The sequence below is a fragment of the Chinchilla lanigera genome, unplaced genomic scaffold (genome assembly GCF_000276665.1).
Source record: "Chinchilla lanigera isolate Chin_1 unplaced genomic scaffold, ChiLan1.0 scaffold00037, whole genome shotgun sequence".
Classification (NCBI taxonomy): Eukaryota; Metazoa; Chordata; class Mammalia; order Rodentia; family Chinchillidae; genus Chinchilla; species Chinchilla lanigera.
In genome coordinates, this window is record NW_004955438.1 from 3131542 (window position 1) to 3155020 (window position 23479).

At 36.1% G+C, this 23479-nt stretch overlaps 1 protein-coding gene across 23 annotated transcripts in view; it reads left to right on the forward strand.

Moving 5' to 3' along the window:
• Window positions 1–23479, forward strand: part of Nrxn3 (neurexin 3) — a 1559809-nt gene that overhangs the window by 1107679 nt on the left and 428651 nt on the right. The window lies entirely within an intron of this gene.

Genomic DNA, 23479 nt, shown 5'->3' on the forward strand with positions numbered 1-23479 from the left:
CAGTAGATAAAAATACATAGGGGTATTCTGGGATGTATATGAGAGATGAAAATGGTAAGGGGCCATTTAGAAACATCTTTTTTAGTATTTCCTAGGGCAATCTGGCTCATTTAGATTGAAATATCTGTCAGAAGCTATGTCCCAGTTCGATTGATCTCCATGTTAAAATGTCTTTACATATCCTCCCTCATCTGTCCTTCCAGCCTGACAGATACAATTATGCTTCTCCTTGGTGGGGAGGGAGACCTGCTCAAAGAGCACCCATGTGCTCAGGCACTGCTCATATTCAGTAAAAGAGCTGCTTCTCCGTTTGCCACTCTCTGAAGCGGTATCTACATTTCTTCTCACCTTCTTAAAAAAATACAAGCAGAAAAGCAAACTCTGAGGAGGACTTATTCCTTTAAAATTGTTTTCTTTTACTTCAAAGGAGTACTTGTCATAGCACCAATCGGGCCAGATTGGAGAAATGATGCTTTGATTTCAGTTCTTGCATAGAATATCTTAGTGCTTTTCAATTGCTTCCGAGAGCTGGTGATGAAAAAAAAAAATTGTGTTCAATCTAACACCATTTTGAATTCTTCCTTGTCCTGATTCTGATAAGAAATTTATCCTGGCACAGGTTTATCTCAGTTGATAATGGCCTTTGTGGCTGTAGGGAAATGTTAATACAGAGAGCTGGCATCTATCATTTTGACACTTACTCTTTAAAGGATGCAGAGAATAATGGGTGCTTGGGGTGTAACACTGCGGAAGATGCTTAGCAATCAGTGAGCGTGGACCCGGGAGCCTGTACCTCTGTGTTTCTGAGGTAGCCTTATCTCTACAGCTGCTGTTCTTTCTTCCTCTTCTCATTTCTTATTTTCCTTCAACATTCTCGCACTTGTTTCAATTCATTTTCCTCTATTTACTGCTGTTTGTGCTGTCCTCCATGATTCTGGACAAAAATACAACCCAAAAAACATCCTACTCTGTGCCCTTCGTGGCTTTCAGTGGTCCTACTGACCTCACTGGAAGTTTGTGGATGACGGAGAGGCAACGGAAACGGAAATCTTTTGTCTACCCTTCATGATGGATGTGTAAAAAAGGTTATTACTTAAATTTATTATTAATATTTTTTGTTGTGGTACCGGAACTGAACTCACGACTTTGCGCTTGCCAGCCAGGCGCTTTTGCCGCTGAGCTAAATCCCCAGCCCCTGTTGTTCTTAATTTGAGTCCAGATAAGAGGATGCTTCTTATGTTCCTGAGCATTAGTTAACTCTTTCATCACTGGAAAGTAAATGCTTTTAAGCTTTGATGTTTATCAGGGGACAAGCTATACTGCAGGGAGTATGGAATTAGTTATGTAGTTAGGAAATAAAATGCAATAATCTTACATTAAAGCAAAGGGAGGAAAAGGAATAACAAGACAACCTATTTACAAATACATAAAGTAGTTCCATTTTCAGTGAATCAATTAGATACAAATACAACATTTAGGGAAAATAATTGCAAAGAGGGCTATAAAAATATATCCTTTTTATATATGTGTATATTATAAGGTGAACACCTCATCTGAATAATAATTTTTAAAATTCATTTTGCCTCCCAAGTGTGCTTAGGTCTGCGGGTGCCAAATAAGGTTCCTTAGCTATTGAAAATGCAATTTGCTTAGGTAAATGAGTAGAGACCCTTCACCTTCATGGCTGAATATGAGTTCTACCTGCATCCAAAAATTCCAAAGCCCAGCGCTCATGATGCCTGCATTTTCTTTATTGACCCTCAATAGTTGACATTTTACTACTAATGAAGTTTAAAACAGGCTATATCCTGTCAGATTTTGTTGGGTTTTTCCTGTTAAAACATCAAAATATGAAAAGTCAAAGAGCAGAGTAGCACATTTTAGTTGGTGAGGTTGCATCTATGGGTGTCTTTATGTGACTGGATTTAACGTGGGCAGTGGAGAACCATAAGTTCTGTGGATGGATCATTGATTTCTCTTCTCTTTGGCTTCCTTTCTGACAGCAATACCACTGCAGTCCAAGAGTAGAGAACAGAGAGTGAAAACAAGTACAGCATTTCTATTTGGTCTGGTGCATAGCAAAGTACCCAGAGAAAGGCTTTGACACTGACATTTCATTTTCTATTTCTAACCCCAAGTGTGTTTTATCTGCTGAGTCATTAAATGGAATTAATTTTGCTTATCTTCTTTGTATTTGCTATATTGTCACAGAAGAGTTTTATCTGTTAAAACAATTTGGGTAAATATTCTTTTCTGGCACAAATAGCACTGGCAACATGAAAAAAAAGATATATATATATATATATATATAGATAGATAGATAGATAGATAGTGCTTTTTAAAGGTACTTTCAAATTTCCATGCATGTAATACATGTGAACCTTGATAAAATATTTCCAGGAAGGAGGTTAGGATCACAGAGTTTTCTGATCCAATTTACCTAGATGCAATTGAGTTCGGTTCAATCAATATTTATTAAATATCTATTAAATGACAAATACTATACCGAGGTCCAATAAAAATGATTTCAAATGAGTGACACAAAAACTCATGGCATCAGGACATCCCTATGTAAAAAGATACACATAGTGCTCTGATAAACTCCAAGAGAGTTTTGTCCTGGAATTCACTGAAAAATATTTGTCATCCACTTACTTCTGGTTTAAACCCCCCCTTTGTTCTTTCCCTCCTAACTCACTGATATTTTGCTTTTTCTTCTTTCTTACCTATTTTGCTGCTCTTCATTTGTTGTTTATTACACATTATAGCTCTGCAAAAGTATAATGAGCTTTGGTTTTTACATCACTATTCTTGACACAAAGAGAGAATGTATGCACAGCACAGAGAAGTTGGTATGAATGAGTACATGGTTCTACTAGAAGTCACTCTCCCATAGATATTTGGTGAGAGCTACATGTCAACTTAACTTTCAAGTAGTAATGTTAAAAGGTCAAAAGAAACAGTTTTTTCAATTACCAAATCAATCATCTGTTTTTAAAAACTTGCTTTCTACTCAGCAACACTAAATACAACTGAGGATTCAGTCCATGGGTTATAATGGTGCTATGAGGCACAGTTATCAAATGACCACAATACTGCAGAACAGGGCTAGACTGCACTGCAGGCAGAAACACTTGTATTTTGACAGTCACATCTTATCAGCTCCTTATTTTAAAATTTCATTTATTTATATATGTAAAGAAATCAAAAAATGAGAGAGAGAAATCTGACCTAGGATCCAAATCTCCCAGCTCTTAATTTGGGGCCCTACTCTGCAAAATAATATCTGGGAGAAGAAAATGTGAGGAAGAATAAAAGGTTAGGAGGAAATATTGATGGTGCATTTAATTAATGTCAGGCACAATGTAAAGATCTTTATCTGCATTATTTTTATTCATTCCTTATAAGTAACCTAGCACATATTCTACACTCTTCATCTTACAGATGAAGGAACTAGGAATTAGATAAAGTTAATAATCTTTCCAAGGTTATTGAACTAGTGAAAGGCAGGCCCAGGATTAATGAAAGCTCATACTGATGCTAGATTTGGTGGTTTAACCTCTACTGTGAGAAGGGAATTCAACAAGGAAACTCGTATGGTTCTGCTTTTTCTAATGTTTGCAAATCTATAATCTGGATCAAATCTATAGCTTGACTTCTATAATCCTGAAGCATCTGTTGTATATACCACATATGAAAAAAATCAGGACTCCTGCAATTTTCCATTATTACTTGGAACATTATTACCTCAATTGTTATGGGGTTTTGCAAGATATAGTCCTTGGCAATAAGAGACATGTTAGGATTAGAATCTCTACATGAAGCAGAATAAGGGTACATATCCTGTCCTTTATAATCTTCTTGCTAATTGTTTGTGCTACTGGATACTAAAGTTGATTATTTTCACAATCATGTATTAAGCACTTACATTTTGCCGCAGTTAGTGTTAGGTCCTGAGGCTATTAATGCATATGAATTATATTTTAAGAAGCACAGAATATTTAAAGGAATACTTACCTCCTTAATTTTTCCTTTAATAGATTTTAATCTCTCTATTTAGGTGCTTAAGTAGACAAAGATAGCTGCTCAGAGCCCAGTTGTTATTGGTCCGTTCTGAATCAGTACTCTGCATAGTATCGTTGCAATTCTGATTGATCAAATGGTAGTGAGTTAATTTGCAAACTGTATACCTGTACTGCCTTCTGATCTGTATTTTTTTACTATTGATCTTACATTTTCATCTCTACCAGAAAATGTACCAGGTACACAATAACAGCAGAAAAATCTAGAACTACTCTTGCTCATCAGTTCACACAAGACTTTAGGCTGGAGATAGAAAACCATGACTTAAAATAAAACAACTCTACGTAAAGATCAAATCATTCCTTCCATTTAATCTTTATGTGCCATTAGTGAATTTTCTCCGATTACATTTTTTTGTGGATTCCACTTTATAGGATGGCAAAATAATTATATCAAAAGGGCACTCACATCAGCCAGCTTCCCTGGAGGAAACATTTTATAAAGTCATACTCAAATCAATAGGTATGAAAAATAAACTTCAACATGGGATAACATAACTACGAAGTTGGAAAACAAAATAAGTGAGGTACAGAAGTAAAGGGACATGACACAAGCAAGTAGAACTATTTAAAAATGGTACTTCAAAGGTGATACCATGTGACAATGAGCTCCTGTGATGCTATTGGAAGTTTTAGAAATAGGTAAAAGGTATAAGCAAAGGTAGATACAACGGAACAATCCAGATAGAAAGGACAGACCATGTGGAAGAAGTTGGCTTCTAGAGAATGAGTACTTCTTGAAATGAGACTTTGGAACTACATTTTTTGGGGGGGTGGGTATTTTTTGAGACAGGGTCTTGCTATGCAGTTCAGGCTGGCCTTGAACTCACTTTGTAGCCCAGGCTGGTTTTGAACTCACAACGGTCCTCCTGCCTCAGTCTCCCAAGTGCTGGGATTACAGCATGCGCCACCACGTCCTGCCAGAACTACATTATTTGATGGATCCTTTAGTCTGTTCTGTTTTGGCTTTCATATCCAGGGGAATGAAAACTACTCGTCAGGTAATTTTATAGGAAAGATGACTGATATTGACTTTAATGTCGTGAAGAATTTGGCAAAGTCCATAGTAGATCTACGGTGCATAACAAACCTTTTATTATGAGTGTTGCTTGGGAACTCAGTATTAAAAAGAAGAGTGTCTTGAAACACACTCATGGAAAGGCAAAGCTTTGATTATGCAGCGGGTAGAATGAGATGGTGACACTGTAAAACAGTGCCAGTAAAAAGGAGAATAAAAATCTTGTAAAGACGTTCAGTTGGAACGGGAGTAGGGCTCCTCTGACAGATAATTGAAGATAGCATTTGGAGGAAGAGATTATTCATCTAAAGACATAAAAATTCCATTTCTGGCTTGGCCACTGAATGAATGACTCACTAGTTTGCCTAAGTCAACTCACTTATATATGCTCTTAGATTTTTCATTGAATAATCAATATTAATGTAAAATATTATAGCATAAAAATTCACAAATTTAGGTTAAAAGATTTTTATATATAACAATAGTACTGGAAAAATCATAACCCCTGGCCTTATGCCACTGTGTTAATTTGACACAAGATTTGAACTTTGATTATACAAGTTTTTCCTAATATCCCTTTTCAGTCCTATAGATGTTTAGGCCCATTTCTTCTTTTGATGCTCATGATAATCTGAGAAATGGAGCCAGAGTTTCTGGCTCATAGTAAAATGTAGACAGATGTTACCCTACAATTTACTTTTTTTTTTTAGTTATTTCTGATGTTTCTCACTGTAATCAGTTTCCTTGATAGTCTTTGTATCTGATTTTGTTTCTCAGGCATTTAAAAAAATGTGGAGGCTTGACCCAGAAAAAAACATTCATAAAGACATGCCTCATCTTAAAGATAAATATATGGCTAATAATATAGTCCAGAGACTTTCGGTTAAGAAGTAATGATAGTGCATTGCTGTCTTACTATTAACTCATGGGTCAGTCTGCTGTTCTTCTCCCTTTTCAGATTTCAGGCTATGTTGAGCTAAAATATTTGTTACATTCATAAAGTTTCTTGGTCCTGTTGACCCGCACATATGTATGTGTAGTTATTTTACTCAACTTGGAATTCATCAGAAAGATGAAACAAATGTGAAGTAAGATGACTGCATGTGTGCTATCATCCCTGGGAATTATGCTCACTTCTAGCTGTGTTATTTGGTGGAAAAGACTAGTTCCATGTTATTGAGCTGTACTGAGTCAGACACTGACTAATCATGTCATGAAGTTATTGTATTTAACCCATTAAATGCATTATTGCATTTTAGAATGAGGTGGCTATTATAGTTTTTATTTTACGGAAAACAAATTTTGAGACTTACATAAAATAAGTTGTCCAGAAATGTATACTAGGTTATTTAAATCCAAAATCCAACCCTTCACCAGCATGAGTGTCAGCTTGAGGCTACCTGTAGCTTCCATTAAGAACATAAATGAATCCTTTTCTCACACATTTTCTTTCTCTTCCCAGTTTAAAAAAAAAATGTTCGCACAAGATGATTTAAATTTATTCACAGGTATAAATTACTAATAATAAAACAGCTAACATATTAAAAGCCTAATATGTTCTAAGCTCTGCACCAGATACTTCATATATTTTGACTTTAATGCTTGTAACAATCTTGCAAAAAAAGTGATATTCTATTTTATAGACTAAAAATGGAAGATTTTTGAGAACTTAACTTCCTCATAGTCATTCAGGGAAGTAGAAATTGTTTCCACTAATGAGGCTGAGTGTTATTTCTCACACATTTTGTGAGAACATTAAATAAATGTTTTTCTAACATCAAGCAGCCGGGAAACAGTGTGTCAAATCAGGCAGGTTTTGCTATCAGTTCCCAAAATACAAAGCCAGAGGCTACATAAACCGTGCACTTAGGGAGCTGGCATTGCCTGCATTTTCTGACTCTTATATGTTTGTAAGGAATTCATTTTTTAAATACAATATGAACTTTTAAAATGTAAAGTAAAAGCTCACAGAGAGTGAAGGGTGACAAATTGTGATGCAATCTCCAAGTTTCTCCAAGGCAATGAATGATTTTTTTTAGGTGGATCACTCAGGATAGACGCTTGCATGAAGTATTTCTTTTGAATTAAAAACTGATAATACTAACATGTTCAATTACACATAATTTAAGTGAGCAACAAACCAGTTTCAAATCTGATAGGTCCAATGCAAATAAATTGTCTATTTTTGTGGGTGATGGGTACTGGGAATTGAACTCAGGACCTTATGCTTGCCAGGCAGGTACTGTGCCGCTCAGCTATACCCTAGGCAATTGTATATTTTTGAGAAGTGGTGAAAGAATGGTATTTAAATCAGTCCCTATATTTAAGCTAATCAGAATCTGGAAAGAAACTCATATGGTTTTATCGGGGTTGATAGGTAAGTCTAAAAGGGTCCTTTCACTTCACAGCCATCATGAATTGTCTTTGGATGACATAAGCTCTACCAGTGATCTGTGTGAAGTATTTACATAGCCAAGAAAGTATCTGTTTATGGGAAGATCTTAAGTGACATAATAGTAGTGATATTCTTCATTCATTTTGAGGAAAAATAAATCACAAAGCACATAACACTGACATCTTTCTCATAAATCCATATTTCATTCCACTTGAAATGACCTTAAATTATATTGAACTTTAAATGGAATGTTTATAAGTGAAGGCTTTCAAATAAATAAATAAAATCAAACAAAATGACTGATCCTTTAGAATCAGTCTGTCAAATATCTTTTTAATTGATTTTTCTGCTTTACTTTGTCAAACAGCGGATATGTTAATATAGATGGACATTTTACCAGTATCACAAAGTATTGGTGTACACGTGTATATTTAATAAAACTGATTTATACATGCTTAAGACACACACATAGAGAGAGCATATAGTTCATCATAACTGTGGAAGTGAAGGAAATGGACGGCCTCCGATGAAAACACACTGTACTGAAGTGGGACGTGTTTATATTTTGAGGATAGAGTCAGAAAGCCCTTTCAGACGTTTTCTCAGATGAATTAGAAAGATAAAACTGGGCATGCAGCATCTTTATTCATGTCACTTCTGTGTGCAGCTTCTCCTTCTGTATGACTCACTTCTTCAACAGTCTTTCTTTTCTCTCTGATAGAGTAAAAATATTTTCCAAAGCCAGATTCTGTCTCACAAGAGCTTTGCCTTAAGGAGATGCACATATTTTCTTAATTTATTACTTTTTATAATAATCTCTCATGGGAAAACTGCAAGCAAATTAAAACCACAGAGAAAGTTGCCTGAATGTGCATTTGACTTTTGTAAACTATGCAGAGATTATCCTCTTTTGAGAGTCCCTTTTATTGTTCATGCGATGTGTTACTTTTACCCTGTGAATACTCAAGGTGCATTTGGGTATGTGAATGACTTCACTACTAGTTAAAATAAAATATATCTATGAAGGTAGATTTTATGAAATCATCGTTTACTACCTCCACTTAACTATCCCCCAAAAACCTCCTGATAAATTCACTTAAATAAAATAGAATATTCTCACTATTTGTTATTTTTATCACTATTAGCCTTCATTAACAGATATAATTGAACATTGTCTATGACTCAGGAAAAATATTTTTATGGTATATATTGAATAAACCACCTTCCTTAATTCCATGAATTTGACACTTCTCATTGACTCCCAGATTATTCTCAGGAAGTGTTAAATGATCTACTGATGGATAAGATGCTCTTGATAAATTCTAATGTGGCACACTCATTCTCACTGGAGAAATACCTCGATTATCCTAAATGCAGTTGTTATTTTGAGGACTTGTGCTTCCTAAGCAATAACACAAATTCTTACAGTTCAAGAAATAACAGTGAAGCCTATATTATTGCTCTCGTTATACACAAAATTCTCAGGAAAAACACTCTATCAATTCTAATTATGTTCTGGGGGAGGAAAAGGAAACAGAATGAAACGCAGTTCTAGAATATTTAACTGGGCTGGTTATAGCTGCGGAACAATCTGTACTTGTAAGAAGTGTGGCAAAATAATACAAATAAACCTAGTATTTGTTAAAGAAATGAAAACACAGCAATAAAAGATTCCAAAGAGTGATTTAGCTTTCCACATTAGTTCTTCATCACTTGATTATTTTCCTGTTTCATTTCTATTTACATACCAAGTTGATTCTTTTGCATCTGGATTTTGCACAATTCTCTCAATAATGTATGGTTCAGTGGCTATAATTACAGGATTGTTAAAGTTCACATTTTACTATTCATCTTGTTATCTCTAGTAATGGAAGGTTGAAATAAATGCACATAATTACATGGTTGGTCCTAAATTATTTTTATATTGCTCTCGCCAGCATACACTCGAAAAGCAGCATTTATTCTGTAAGATTTATTTTAGGTAGTAGTGGTTCTAGAAAAATAAAAGTAATAAATACATAAATGGATTGGTCTCATGAGCTTACTATCTATAGTTTTTCAGATTAGTTCTAACTCATTCATCTCCCTGCACCTACTGGGGCAGGAGTACTTGGAGTATATGGAATAAAACCTGTCATGTATCAGAATTCTGACAATAAGAAAATTTCCCTCATGATATATTTATCATTTGATCTATCATCCTGACTATCTATAGCTGACTAACTCAGCAACTTACTGATCTATGGGTCAATTCACTTTAGCTGGTGTTTAAATAAGTTTGATTTCAATCTCATTTAATATTATGTCATAAAAGGAAGGTAAATTTTCTTGTTTGAATTATGTTAGAAATAGTTTCATTGTGCCATACTTATGACACCCAAAATATTATGGATGAATTTGAGCAGCATCAAAATTAAACATTTCTTAAGTATTTATTGAGTGTCTATGTTGAGCCAGGCATTGGATGACATAGCAGAAACAGTTATGAGACACCCAAGAGGTCCTCAGACTCAAGCAGGGTGTGAGTTCATTTCACCTTTGTGTAGTTCTAGAGTTTAATTGCTTGTGTGCAGATCAGCCAAGAGGTGGGCAGAGAAACATTCTCCCTCCAATTACATAGTCTTTCAGTGTTCTTTAAACTATTAACTCCCTTTTTTCTTCTTTTGGTCTTTATAAACCAAAATTTGGGATAAATGACTTTTAAATAAACCCATTCTTTAAACACTCAAGTGAAATGCCATAGAAAAGAAGAGGGATGCATTCTCGGTGCTACGTTGCCCATCTGGAGCTCTCTTAATGATTTCCCCCATGCACCCTTGCTTTAACATTTGAGACCTGAAGTTAGAAGGATCAGATGCCTTCTGGAGGTATCAGCATCTATTTGCTCAGTGGGACCTGTGATTGCCCCACACCAGTGGGCCTGGAACCTTGCCTCACAGCTCATGTTCTCTTTAGGGTGACTATGTTGTTCTTCATAGGAAGAGCTTTCCCTGGAGAGAAATACTACCTATATACTAAGATTGGATTAGTTTCACATTGCCCCGTTTTACCACGAAATCTAAATCCTTTAGCAGTCTACTTTCCAGTCTTCCTTGGGCACAAAACACACTTTCATAGATGGTTTGTATGCCATTATTTCTTATCAATAGGTGAAAACTGTAAGGAATTTTAGAAATCCTTGCCTTGGTTATGAGATAAAATTTGATTTGACAAGCAAAGGGAATTCTTAGAACTAGTTTTGAACTCCCAACCAAGTCATTCTGTTTCAAAATATGAGAGCATTGATGAAAGGAGAAATCTTGAAAATCAACCACTTAATTAGATATTTGTGAGTGAGATGTTTAAAACAATTTTTCTACAAAGTCTCAGTTCCTTCACCTAGTATCCCCCAGTCTGTAGCATGTGGGTAGCAAATAAATAAATGTGTTATTGGTAAAACTGGACTAATTCATGTGGAAATGGAGAGTCTTTTTCTTTTAAAGTCTTCAACCTCCCGTTAATTGGCTGTAAAGCTCGCTGCACCTCTGTTCCTCTAAGAAACACAGAAGAGAAAGAAATAGGAAATAGGCTCACAGTTCATTACATTCATTCACACAGCTCCCTTCGAGCAGAGACTTGTTCTTGGGTTTCATGATACCACGGATGAGGCTGCAGATGTAGCAACATCAATACAAAACTGAGGTTTTTAAAACAATTAAAGCTTCAATTTTTAGAAACTATTTTTCAGAATTTAGTTACTATGACCCATACATTAGGTAAAATTCTCTCTCTCTCTCTCTGCTGGGAACTATCAAAGGTTTGGTATGCTTCACATTTACATTTGCTATATGTGTGACTATGATGAATATATATGGCTGGATCCGAAGTGTTTCACTCTCAGTGCACTGCTGCCAGTCCAGATTTATACCCAAGTAGCAAAAATATTGATGTTATATGATGCTATTAACTAGCATGTGGCTCTTGTGGATCAGTACCACTCAGATTCCACCTCTTAGTTCTGTTTACTTTAAATATCCAGGACTGAGCTATCAAATTCTTTCATTATATAGAACTGCTAAGTGAAAGACACTTGAACATTCATTCACTAACTGATCAGAGTTTATTAGGCACTGACTGTGTCCAGCATGATGATAAGAATTCCAGAGGTAGTGCACAAGTTTAGCAGATGCTTTTTGAAACATGACATTTATCAAAAGACAGATAAAAATACACATAAAAATCAAGCTCTATGTAATATTCTAGGACCTCCATTTATGGTGGAATTTCATATGGATTAATTTTGCATAGAATAGACAATTTAACTTTTCATTGTGCAACCAACTGCCATAAGAGGAAAATTGAGAAAGCACATTGTGGTAATGATTGGAGTCTCTGAAGCTTCTAGAATGTCAATGCACATGTGGGGGGTAATGTTTTAAAAACATTTTTATTGAGGGAATGAGGTAACAGGTGGTGTGGGGTAGGATATTTTGAGAGCTGTATTGCTCAGAGTTATATATCAAGATAGATATGTCTTAATAGTACAAGTATCTCTTTGTGGACTTGTAAGGCATTCAACAAGTTATCTGGTAAATTAATGAAAAAAAAAAAAGAAGTATGTCCTATGAAGCAAACATGAATCCTAAAGAACTAGGGAATTTTAAATAGAGCATTTATCTAAGATTTAGTATGCAATTTGAAATGTTGTATTAGTACTTTGACCTGTTACTAGCACTTTGAGAAAATGCCTCTGACCAATTGTATGCTATAAGCTCTTTTGTAGAACGCCTCAGTGTCAATCACAGGAGATTATACATTTGTCTTAGACGGAGACTAATGACTCTTTTAAGCCCTATGATGTACCGCTGCCATTTTGATAACGTGCCCATCTGATTTCTTTCATTGGACATGCAAAGATCTACTTTTTTTTCTTTTACTCATCCCGAGCATCAAGTGGTTGAAATGTTCCCTAAGAAAATATTATTGACTCTGGCACCCAGGACTCATGCAATTTTCAACTTCCTCATATTCACCCTGATATTGGCTGAGGTGAACAGGGAGGTACTCTGAGACCTGGCTGCATTCAAACCAAATCATCAGGGATGACCGCCATCTGATCCCTCCTGCTGGGTGCTTGATTAACTGAGCACCAGGGAAGACATTAAACTTCTCCTTCAGTTGTCGGTGTATCATGACTAGAAGAAGAAAATGTGAACTGTAAAGGTGCATAGTGCTGACAGGAGAGTTAGAAGTGTACTTCCGCTGTAGAGGAAAGTTCCTAGAGCTTTATTATGGAGCTCTGTTATGGTGCACACCGTAGCGTGTTGTCATCGCACGTTTGCCTGTAAGTTTCCTCTTTATTTTATTTTATTTTATTGTTTTTTTTTGTTTGTTTGTTTTTCCGGTACCTGGAATCGAACTCATGACCTCATGCTTCCCAGACAGGCACTGTGCCGCTGAACTAAATCCCCAGCCCCAACTTTCCTCTTTAAACTGCGGAGTTTAGCAAAGTAGAGACTTTGTCTGATTCATCTCTATTTGCCCATACTTGGAAAAAACAAATAAATGTAGAGTTTTTAATAATTATTATCCACTCATTCTGTTGAATGAATGGATAATAATTAAAATTTGAACATCTTGATTATGAAGAATGAGTCCATTAATGATCTAAATGCAAGCCGAATAAGAGAATGAGCAAATGAATTCATAAAACAACCCCGAAGACCAAGTTTATAACATTTTAAGGCTTCAAAGTTGCTATAAGTGGGTTTCATTTGGGGTTGATTAGGAAGACTGAAGAAGTGTTTTGAAACGTGCGTGGTTTTTCCTACTCAATGCTCTGTATCCAGGATAAGGTCACATTTTATCGCATGTTCCTTATTTCCAATGCTACCTCTAAAATTGCAGGCTTCCTTAAAAAAATATAACTATTTCTTTCAATTATTCTTTAGCAGATAGAGGTCCTCCCTCCTTTCCTTTCTTTTTTTTTTTCTTTTCTTTCTCTTTCAGGATAAAATTTTCAACCTCCTTGAGAGTAATTTCTTTTCCTAAAACCATTTCTGAGTTGAGTACACTGTAGCCTTTAGAATTATTTGGTGAACTCTTAGACATGTGGTCATTCTCTATGACAGCATCTTCTGTCCAGGGAAAAAAAGTGGTAGGATGAAGCTCTCCTGCTAAGCTGTCCAAGAGGATGAGCGTCAGACCTAAGGTTTGTTCAGTAATGTGATTTTGGCAACTAAGTTTTGAGGTCAACATTTGGGAGGCCTAGATTCCTGAGGTTCTAACCACTGTCCTATGACAGTGCTTTCTACAGTAGCATGTCAGCTGAATGGTGCAGGATCTGCCCCATTTCCTGCAAGTGATCATCCTTGCTTTCATATAAAAGTCTTCTCCTGTGGAGCTGGAACATCTCTGACAACATTTCAGAGGTACAAAAGCAGGACTAGAATGTCATAGACTGTCGTCTTTTTTATTTTAAAAATTAAAAAAACTAACAAAACAACAATGGAGACAAAAATCAAGAAAACACAAAAATGATGCATGACCTCAAAGCAAAATGATAGGAATTAACGATGGCTGTTATATTACATACTGTTATCTTCAGTGAAGTTGCTCAGTCCACCAGACATAAGAATGTATCCAACAAAAGATTGATCCAACAAAAACAGTAAGAGTAAAATAATGCCACTGGTATCAGTTCTAGACATAACTATTTTCTTGAATCAAACGAGATAAACTTATGGTGAGGCAGGCTGGGAGAATTTAATTGGCTCCTTGGCCTCTTCCTCCCACTCTGTTCCTCCCCTCTATAGCACATACTTTACAATTGCTACCAAAATGCCTTCATTCGTGTAATGTATGAATCACTTTCCCATCGCTAAGACAAAACGGGGAAGAGAGGTTTATTTTGGCAACTTAAAGGGGGAAAGGCCTATTTTGACTTATATTTCAGAGGGTTCAGTTCATGCATGGTTGGTTACTTCAAGGCAGAAATGACGTGGTGAAAGGGCATGGCCAAGGAGACCTTTTCAACCCATGACAAAATTGTAAGTCCATTCATTTTTTTCCATAAGACCCCTCAGAATACGATACTATATTTGGTGTATTTCCAAAAGAGTGGGATACATAGTATTTCTAAAGTTTATTTCAACACGAAATGCCTTTGGGACATAATATCTCTAAAGGCCAGTGTTCCTTGAAAGACTTTGTGAAACATTGAACTCTATGATCTCTAAAAGTTCCTGAATCCTTTATTATCATCAGAATAACTGGCACTTCGAGCCTTTGCCCTTCATCTGTACAGCGTTGACTCTAGCTGCCTTCCAGACTTTGTCTTTGATGCTTCTTTTTCTCTAAAGAAGGTGGACCCCAGCTGCCCTCTCAGTACCCCTGGAAAATGGAAAACTGCTTTTTCCTTTCTTTGTACCCTGAAGTCTATGTATAATTCATCTTTCTCAGTCACAAGGAACTTCCCTAAATGCTCAAAAGTTTTTGTCCTCCAGTTTTTCTAAGGTAATTCACAACATTTAAAAAAACAAATTACAAAGGACACAAATAAACTAATATCCCATGGCTTCTATCATGTTTAATGTAATCAATAATGATGTAACATTATCTCAAATGGTAGGAAAGTTATAAAGTCATCAGGTAGAAAATTGGCGATTAGCCAATGGGTTGCTCACGGAGTCTTTGAATCCACACTTCATTTTGATGTGTCATGTATGTTTTAAATATTTCATCCTCTAGAAACCTCCTGAATTATTTTAATGCATAGGTAGCATCTAGCGGGGGCTGGGGATTTAGCTCAGCGGCAAAGCGCTTGCCTGGCAAGCGCAAGGTCGTGAGTTCGGTTCCCGGTACCGGAAAAAAACGAAAAAAACAAAACAAAACAACAATAAGTAGCATCTAGCCTCTGGTATTCATTTAGCAGTATTTGGACACAATTATTGGTTTATAACCTTGGCTTCACTACGCTTAGACTCTATGAATACTCTGTGCCTTGGTTTTCTCCTCTGCAAAACTGCATGATGGAATCCTACTCCTTGAGTTGTTATGAGGGTTAAATGAATGAATACAGGCTAAGCAGAGAATATCCCTGTAGTAAGCCCTAGTGGAATGTTAACTTTTGTTATTACCATACAATAGTTTTGGAAAGATATATGAGATATTGGTGGCAGTCACTGAAATTTTGCAAAAGAATTATGAAGGGAATTAGGAACTGGAAGAGAAAACAGAAGGATACAATTATTTTCTCTTGCACATGATTTTATACTGCTGCATATTCAAAAATCACGTTTTTCACTTAACTAAAAAATAAAATCAAGCAAGCATAATAGTTCTATATTCAAATAAAGAATTGAGAAGCCAACTGTATGGTTAACTTCTCTAATTCATGTAGGCAGAAGACAGCATACTTAAAATTTGAACCAGGTGTTCTACTGCAGTATATAAAGAGACATGGTAGAGGCCAAGTGCATGCGTGTGGGGTGGTGAGGGTGCGTGAGTAATGGTACTATTGGGTATTACTGGAACATTTTCTATAATGTCACACTCTGAGTTCTATGGATTTAGGCACAAAACTTTCATTTTTCTATTTCTGCTGTAAGTAAACACCTATCCCCAATTTTCCACTTTAAAATTGAACCTGGACAGACTAAAGAAAATGGATATGCTAGGGTGGACCTACCTGGTGCATGAGGAAATATAAATAGAGCTGCACTGTCGAAGTTTGATATGTAGGCTTAGTATCTATCATTTGTCATAGCCTTTCATTGGCTATGATCATCAAACTTCCTATTTTTATCTGTCCTCTTTCTGATGAAATGGACATGCAAATTTTCAAAATCTTCTCAGCCTCTGCTCACTCTTGGACAAGGGACATAATTGTAACATGAATCCATCATGTGTCCCAAGGAGACAAACTCAATATTTGTCTCTAAAAAGCCTTTTATTCATTTCTTTTCATATAAGAAACAGAATTGGCAACTTTTCCCCCCACAGCTTGTAAATTCCAAGAAATACCATATTTTCTTCTTTTTTTGCCCTTTTTACTTGTACTGTAGCCAAAAACAGAAAAGAGTTTGTATTGTTCAGCAGTGCAAATCTACAATGCCCACAGCTCCTCAGTCCTGGCTACAACATGATTTTGCAAAGTTTATGCAGGGACCATCTGAGCAATAAATCATAAAGGAGGATTGCTTCAGCCAGCCGCCCCTTAGCTATTGCCTGAATGAGCTCCATGCTTTATCATCTAACAATGAAGTTGGCTAGAATACATGCTTCATTTTATTACCCAATTTAATCCATCTAGATAAATTTAACTTCTTATAGATTTGCTTCCTCTTAGTATTCATATCTTTCCCAGAATTGTCATTAATATTATGATACTTGAATAGGAGTTTTTCCCTCCCTCTCCTTTTTAATGTAACAGCTCGAAATTGACACTTAGCAGATTTATCATCATTGCTGTTAGGTCAGTGTTTTCATTTCATTATCTTGGAAGTACTCTCAGATACAAAACCAAATCTGGTTGTCTTTCACCTGAAGCTTCTCTTGCGGCAGATGTTTCTTAGAGGATTTCTTTTTTTTTATAAACCAGAAATTGTCAGTCTCTTCCCTCTGCTACTCCTTATTTCCATTTGGTTTGATTCATGCAACCATTAAACATTTTTGAAGAGATATTTGAGAGGAGTGCAAAATAGAAGATTAAAGATCTGCCCTCAAAGGGCTTCTGTCCACTGTGTGATGTTTGTGGAGAACAGGCAGGGAGGGGAGAGAAGAGATCTGTGAAGGAAAATCACACTGTGCCATGAAGTTTGCTACAGTGAGCAATGTCCCAAGGGGAAGGGAAATGAGAAAAGGAGCCTCTGGGCGTTTATTCAGATTAGAGACTGATTTATTTTTTTTTCTTTCTTAATCTATAAATTAAGTCTACTTTAAAAATTTGCCTTTGGGTCACAGATTTAGTACTGTTCTTTTGAATTACAAAATACAGAAGCAAAATAAGCTAAATGTGATTGAAATATATAAAGCTATTCAAAATCAACCATCTTATCTCAGCAGAGATGAAGATACATTCACAAGTTCTTGGTGTACGAACCTGGACTGTGGCCTCTCTTCTCAATAAGGGGTTGCACCTTTTAGAACACAAGCATTTCCCTCTGTGTTTGCAATTGTGAAGCTATCTAGGACCTAAGAGCTTTTTAAAGCAGGCTTCAGAGCCTGACACTCTTGGATTTAAGTGCTCTCCTAAAGAAAACGTTATCTTTGGCAAATTATTTAATCTTGTTGAGCCTATTTCCTTACCTATAAAATAAGACTAATAATAGTGCTACTTAATAGAATTGTTAGGATGATTAAAATAACTCTTGTAAGTTCTTGACATAATAACTGATATAAGATAAGCCCTCAATAAATCTCAGCTTCTGCTTTTGTTATTATTACTAGTAGTTGGTTGGATTTTCTCATTTTTATCTAGAAAGGTCTCTACCTCTATTTCTCCGCTCAGATAGTTTAAGAGTTTGGTTATGATGCCTAATGGATTGTTTAAGGATCGTCTGATTCCTTGACCTCTTCTGTGGTTTTTTTCTTCTAAATGACTCTTTTCTAAACATATATTTTATATTTTGCTGCTGCTATTTGTGGATGATGTGTGGGTACATCTTGCCCAGTTCAACTTGAGCAACTCTAACCTTTGTGGGACTCCTCCTGAGTGTAGGACTCTTGTTTTCCTTAGCAACCCAGGGCAGTTCCCATGTCACATGATGTTATTGGCCTGTCACCCCATGGTGCTTTGTGGTGCATAATGACAGAGAGGCCCAGGGCCCCTAGCTCAGTGCTGCCCCCAGGTTAATTCTCCACCCAGAACCACCAGTTCATCACACTATCACACACTCTGTTAGCTCTATCTGCATGATATTCACCCTGCAGTGAGAAGCAATTAATTCTTTGGGGATTGTTTCATGCAAAGTAGTGTGGTACGTGATTATCACATCTACTGAGTGGAAGACTGATGTACTTCCCTTTCCTTCCCCACTGTGGGACATAGATTCAAGTTCAGCAAAGCCAACCACAAAGCCTGCGAGCAAGAATGGAGCTCTGAGTCTTGCCCAGCTGCCTCACAGCTGTGTTTTCCCTGGCATGTCACCCAAGCCTTCCTTTGTGCGTCTGTTAATTGGGATTATAATAGCAACTGCCTCTTCGCTGAGGTGTGTGAGAGTCCTAGGGATCAAATAGGTCAAAGACTCAATAATTGTGGTAGTTATATTATCATATATACAATAACTTTTGCAAACATATTTCTCTCACCTTAGATTTGACCATGAGTGAGGTTAAGGTCTCAAGCTTATTTTATCCTTGAAGAATGCCAAGAGGATGCTGGATGAATGATATGTCTCTCCCAAAAAGGAGTCGTGAAAACTATTTTTGAACTATTCTTTACAAAGTAAATTTGGAAGCAACTCAAGGAAAGGTGTTACTGCATTAGATTTGATTTCCATTTGTTAACTGAAAAAGGGTCAGGAGTTAATCAGCCCAAGCTGTTTAAATCAGTTTGGAAATATTATTGTAGACATGAGTAATTTTTAAAAATCTACACAAACTGTTCTGCTTGTGATGTGTTCCTCATCCTTCTTTTGTCCTTTAACAATTCCAATCACTCCATGTCATCTTCCGCAACCTGACTGCTGCCACAGTTGTAAATCTAATCATAGTTCCCAAGGTAAGTAAATGAAATTCAGAAATGAGGCAATTCACAGTGTTTCAGTGCTTGGGCTTACCTTTTCAAGACTAAGACCTCCTCCCAAATGCTAGTGGAAGTGTGCTTCCTTCTTAGCCTGGTAAGAAAATATCTCTTCCTCCAAATATTGGAATGCCATTAAGTGAAGCTTCAAATTAGAATGGTATTTATTTTAAAACAACCAAAGCTCCTTGGGAAATTATATAATATTTATTAAGTCAATATGTGAGTGGAAATTTATATTTAATCACTCCATGTTTACCTGAGTAAGTGAAATGGACCAGAGTGGCCTACATATTTTAAAATGTGATTAGCAGATTTTAATATCTTATTACACATTAAACATAATTATTTTGATACTGGAGATCTTTCATCAGATGTGTACTATAGATTCAATAGGATTCATCTTGAGAGTATAAATGGAAGGAATACTGTACCACAGCCACATTACTTGTGTTCTAGCCCTATCTCTGTCACCTAGCCCATTCTCTGTCATGGTGCAGGGACCTCTGCGAGGTCACATAGACTCTTAGAGGCTCTATTTTTCTTATCTTTAAAATAAAATTAATGCACCCATACTATGGATATAGGGCTCAAGTAAAATAATGTTTTTGAAAGAACCGTGAAAACTGAAATGTTCTGAAAAAGTAGTACTATATAGTAAATGTAGAAATGTGTAGTTAATGTCTTTAAGGAATGTCATAAATATCATAAAGCCAAAACATATGCTGTATTGTAACTTGTAAGAGTTTGAGATAAAAAATCAAACTATCTATAATAGAATGTGCAAATGCCAAAATGGAGGTAGTGTCTGATGCTATTTTTTGATAAGAAGACATTGGGATTGGCTCCAGAAAAAAAATTAATGGGAATTACATAGATTCAAATCTCCATTACCCCATTGGTCATGTCTAATAACCTGCCATGAAATTACATTGGTGTCTACAAAGTGATAATGTATGTTGGTTCCCTTTTTCAACTGAACATGTCATAATACAACCATCCATTCAGTATTCCAGTTTTAGGAAAAGGAAGATTCTGGCTTTATTTTCTTCAGAGGAAAGTACTTAAAAATCTGTGTCCTATATTCCCTCCCAGAGAGAGGGGAGTTCTTTATTTCTCAGCAGGTCATCTTTCCATTGTCTAAGTAATAAGGAACCTGGCTGAAAATTGTCATTTGAGGTAGTGTAAGGAGAACCACTTTGCCCACAAAATGTTGGTGTATCCAAATACACACTGTAATTACAGCAGAGCAAATAACCATACTCCGAAAGAGAATCACACAGAGAGCAAGAAACACAGATGCAGGAGGATCTGTCCCAGAAATGAGGGGAAGGATGAGAAATCAAAACAGAATATTCTACTTGCCATTTACAGGAAGAAACTAGGGCAGCAAAATGGAAAGACTTTCGTATAACTGTAGAATAAAGATGAGAAAGATGAAATGCCCCCCCACCCCAATAAATGTTATTGTGTATATAATAGATTCAATGAGATTGACTGCATTTTAAAAAGTCTGTTACAAAGAAGAACAAATCTAATAGACGAGGTAAAAACAAAAGACTTTAAAAGGCACATATTGATTAAAGCAAAAGTTAAAATGTGGAATATTTATTATATACAAGTCAGCAAACAAGAGTTGACCTAGATACAAGGTTGCTACTGAAATTTGTTACTGTTACACATTGACTGAATTATTCTAGTTTTGTGTAATTATGATTAGATCCAGTAGAGTAGAAAACAGAAAGTTTTAATTAAAAGTAAGAGTTGATTGAATTAGCTACTTTGAATTATCATGACAAAATCTGAAGATAAATAGTAATGGGCAGAATTCATATTTTGTGACAGAAAAACTTAGACATAAGATGGTGTATTTTTCAAAATTATGCTGAAAGGCATCATTATTTATATTACTATATTATGCAGTTAAGATATGTGAAGGGCATCCATGTCACCCAGTTAGGTTCTAAGGTCAGAGTGAAGTAGAAATAATAATTGTAATGATAACAATGATAGCAATAGCTAACATCCATTGCCTACACAGAGCATACCATCTTGGTCAACAATTTACATACGGTGCCTTTTATTTCTTGTGACATTGTACAGGCACACTTATTAAATCAATTTTTCAAGTGTATATAGTAGAGTCCTGAGAATTGGAAGATTTTGCTCCGGGTCACACAGCCAGCAAACAGCAGGGAGGGATTCTTATCCAGATAGTTTTAAGATAATATAGGTTGATGGCCTATTAATAACCAGATATTCAGATGGTATTTACATACATTAGTTATCTCAGTGGTTCTTAACCTGGGGTGCAGAACAAGTTCATAGGAAAAAATTTTCAAACACTGATGCCCAGGACATATGCCAGGCTAATTAATTCAGAACCTCTGGAGACAGGGGATGGGACTTGACATCAGTATTTTAAAAAATATGGACTCCAGTATATATAAATATAATATACATACCATTATTTTTTAAAGTATCCCAGGAGATTTTAACATGCAGTCAATTTTTAAATCACAGCGCACTTAATATTCGATGCAAAATCTATAAATTTGTATTATTCCTCTTTTATTTATGAGTACTCCGAGATCCGGCGATGATAACTGACTTGCTCAGTCAAGGTCACTTACCTGGTGAGTAGTTGGGCTGCAATGGAAATGCAGTGCTGTCTGGCTCAAGAGACCACATTCTTCCAGATGCCTCGGTGTCTAGCCATTTTACCCAGTGTAATAAATTGAGCTGTTCCTCTTATTTATTGTTTATTGCAGAACTTAGCATTAGCCTCAGTCTCATCTTATTGTATTCACTATTGAATACCGTAAAAGAAGCCAATTAACAGCAACTTTTAAACAGCAGTCTTGTGTACAGCATTGTGCTGATTCTGTGACAAAGAACAGGGGACAATATTAAGTATTCCCTTTGCAGAGGTCTCTCCATTTCTACAGTGATTTTCACCCAGGGTCCATAGGCTGAATTCTGGGTGGCCCATAAAGTCTGATAAATTGTTGGGACATATCCATAGTTTTCAGCAGATTGCAACAAAGGGCCATAATCCAAAAAGCCTAAGAACTTCTGCCTTGCTTTTGTACAAGGATCTGATTCTGAAAACAGTAACATTTTCTTTTGAATTACCTGCATGCAGGCAAAAGAATACCCTTTCAAAATGTTTTTGAGTTTGATATACTGTCAAAAACTACAGCTACGTCTGGGGAAAGCTGTTGTAAGCTGTGTATGTGTGCGTTTAAAAGAGACGGTGTGTGAATACAGAAGAATAAAATTTCTTTTGTGGTTCAGAAACTAGATCTGAGCCAGGTATTTGTTTCTAGCAAGAAACCATTATTGGGAAAAGTGGTATCAGAAGTTAAAAATCTTTAATAATGGTATTAATTTGTAATGTACATGTGCAAATAGAGCCACACATATGCATATGTATATATTTCTTAATGTTTATAGGTTGAACTGCAAATATCTGTGAAAGATAAACCCGTATTTATTGATATGAGATATTTTTATTTATACAGATATGTGCATTTGAACCTGAATTTGGGGTACAGTGAATATTTTTACTACTTACAGAGGTTTTTAAGAGCTGAATCCTTCTGACCTTACTTTTTATTTGGAATATCCCTGCATTGGGTTTTAGCAAGTTCCTTGCACAACATTGCTACTTTGCTCGAGAATCATTACTGAAGTTGGTGCACAGGGAGAGAGGAAGAGTGAAGGAAAGATACCGGACAGCAGACGTGCAGCTAGTGAAAGAGCAGAAGGAAGGAAAATTTTTCACAGGACAGTGGCATTTATTTACTTGTTTGTGTTCAACCTTTCGAATATGTTTACCCTTTCACTTGATTCGTCTAATGTACACCAGCAAAGTGCCAATAATGATCATGAATGGCAGAGAGAAAGGCATTCTTATTTTGAAGTCTGCTTATTTTTGACCTACTCCATATCTGACCTATTAAAAGAAACCTTAAGGAGAAAATAATCACCTTTATACCATGGTGGACTGGTCAATTCACTACTTACAAAACTATTTTCCCACAGAAGAAAGAAAATCCTACCTTCAGGGAATTAAGTAGAAATCCATTTTCTGATCTTTTAGTACAATGCAAGAGAAAAAGACAGCTGATCTCTTTTGAGAGGGAGCCATTCGGAAGCCAGAGGCAGCTGTCTCAGAAATAAACATAATTGAAAATAGGTGAGTGTGGGAGAAGGTGTGTTTCCTTCTTTGCATTTTTTTTCCGTTGGCAGCACACTTC